Raw genomic sequence first — 2,948 nt, 5'->3', positions numbered from 1 at the left:
CATCTGCGGCGCATACTTAAGAAGTGAGACAAATTTGAAATAGTATAGGTCAAAAGTGAGTCCCAACTGTTTTAGCTCGTAGAACTCATTCATTTTCTACATGCAATATGCAGGTGGAAAGTATCTTCCTTGCACAGCTTTCTTCAGCTTCTCCCAGGTAACGGATCCCTCTGTGATCCCTTGATCCCTGCACCATTGCTTCCACCAAAGCCTAGCTTCGCAGGTGAGCTTTAGCTTGGCGAGCATAGCCTGATTGACGGGTGCACTACCGACTGCTTTGAAGTAATCCTCCATGGATTCAATCCAAATTTCAGCATCAACTTGGATGGACCTGCCTCTCCAGTCAAACTCGGGTGGCTTGATCTGCTTGAGAAGAAACTTCTTCTCCTAGATTACAGCAGTACTTGATGTAGGAGGCGAACTAGGAACTTGTACTTGGGGTTGTGCCTGGATAAAGGTTTCTTAATATTATTATATGATAATCGTTATTGATTTATATTAGAATTTCAATTTTGCTATCACGTAAGCAATGTAGCTACTTAACTTTTTATCAATTCTCATGCACAATCAGACATTGATAAAAGGAAATCTTATTCGTATTTATATGGGCATAGCCCTTTCGGAATACAACATTTCTTGTGATGATAAGCCAATTGTTACATTTAGTTTGGGGAGAACAATGTTGTATTGCATTTATCTACAGGAACTATATAATAGTACGGTTTCGGGTCATGGATCTTCAGGAATCGGTAAGTCATTGGAAGTTTAGGATATCCTTTTCTTTGGAATCCATTCTTTTCATGGTGCCCTAACACTTTAATCTTGTTAGCGGAGATTACACAGGTTACTTCCTCATATACATATGAGTTCATCTCAACCCTCCGACCTCGGATATGTAAAGTTGAGTTTACGTGAGCTTCCACAAAAATGAACAGCTTCACGACTTTCAGGTCTTCCAATCACTTGATCCTTTTTAGGTTGGTTTGTAGGTAAGCAAACCGGTGGGCGGCTATAGAGTAGATTCCTGAGGCACCTGTCCATCTTCCTTCACTGTACAAAGGTGATGGATTATAGATCTATTCTAGGATGTTCATCATCTCAAACCTTTGTCGATAATGCGGAGAATGCATTGCAGTCATAAACATGATTCGAAATACTAAGAACTTGTTCTACGCTTCATAATTCTGCAAGACAGCATTGAAGGTAAGGAAATATTTGAAACATCAACATTTGCTTTACTTCTTCTTATTAAGATTTCATAAAACAAATCCGTTGTTGGTTGGCTCTGATACCAATTGTAACGTGTCCACTTGTATTTTCAAGACACGTCTTAGTAGTCCATCAGAAAGGATGTCTAGAAAGCTCCACCCGGAACTCCCATGGAGTGTTACAGGGTTTGCAATCTAGGGCTTCCCGTGTCTGCCACATAGCGGAATTATTCCGGCCATTCCCACTTTAGGATCGACCTGAATTAGGGTTTTCCTTATTGGTCATTTCCTAATAGCAACTAGCGTCGGACCCAAGCGAACTACTTAACGCATAAACGCTAGGTCCGAAGCCAATTCACGCTGCACTTGGTTCAAGGAGAATGGGAAATGAGAGATATGCAAAGCTCAACCTCTTTGCCATAAGGCATAGTCCCATTTGGTTCTCCTAAAACAGCATAAATCGAGTTCAATCATTACTCTAGGTCAACGCTTTGGTTGTTCGTGTTCTTTGACGATCTTTCTGTTGTCCATTGTGATTTGAGAAAAGTTCCCCGCCAACCGGGACCACCCATCTGTAGGACGGACCTATGGCCCATCCTCCGCACTTTCCTTGGGTTGTTTTAGTTATTTAATTACCTAACACATTAGTTGGACATGTAACAACCAGCTTCTTTAATTAACCCATTAGGCACTAGTTCTTTCACGTAATCTTATCACTTGACATAGAAAAACAATATCAAACAAGTTCGTTATTAATAGGTTATCATATTTATCTTTGAAATACAAAGAATCCAGCCCGTAGGCCTATCCACAATCCGCCCGCAGGCTATCCAGCAATCCACAGGGATTACCAATCCAAGTTTCCACCCGTAGACTAGTATGCGGGCCTCGAGATCCAATCTCGAGTCACATTAGCCTCTTGTGCAGGGCCTGGAAGGCGAGGGATTTACGGCTAGAGCCCCCCAGGCACCCAAGTGTCCTCCTGCTCCAAGTAGCGCTCAACGGAGAGACCTCTTGCAGTGGGTTTGGTCCACTTTCTTGACGCTGTCAACAACCCCCTTGGTTAGGCTTAGGCAGGCAGTCGGGTGTAACTGAAGCTGCCTCTCCCTTCAAGTCTTCAACCTGAAGTATAGATATCCATTTATCTTTTAATTCATTGATCAAACAAATCCAAACAATGCTCTAAAATCTATAGCAAGCACAAACATTTGCATTGATCGTTTTTATTGGCAAACTGCTAAGGAATGAATCCTTCCTTTCGAATGCGTTCAGCACTCCATCCGGGATGACTTCTAACTTGGCAAGGTCCCCTATATCTTGGGTTAGGGCGTACCCTATTATTTGGACTTGGTCAAACATTAAGTTCATCAGTTATTTCAGTTTATCAACTGGTCTTTAGTTTCCAATCAATCTTCTTTACTCAAGAAAGATACTAAATTAGGATGATTATTCATCCTCCTGCAAGATAACTTGCATAAGGACATGACAACTTCATTGCGAGAACTTGGCCATTCCCTTTTGATCCAACCACAAGATCATATGACTCCGCACTTGTTGCGCAAGTGTCGCATCGAACTATTGAGACAATGGAGTCACGAAACAATCTATTTCAGGTTACTAGGCTGACGTCGTTAGACCTAGGTTTTCCAAGTTTCATCTTGTAAGATTCTTAGGGACAAACCCTAGCTCACTTTCCAATTTCATTTCACTATCCCCTACATTTAGTGAATGTGGGCAAGT

The sequence above is a fragment of the Lygodium microphyllum genome, chromosome 12 (genome assembly GCF_053477565.2).
Source record: "Lygodium microphyllum isolate KBCC chromosome 12, Lygodium_microphyllum_v1.1.10, whole genome shotgun sequence".
NCBI lineage: Eukaryota > Viridiplantae > Streptophyta > Polypodiopsida > Schizaeales > Lygodiaceae > Lygodium > Lygodium microphyllum.
Note: the sequence above shows the minus strand (reverse complement) of the source record.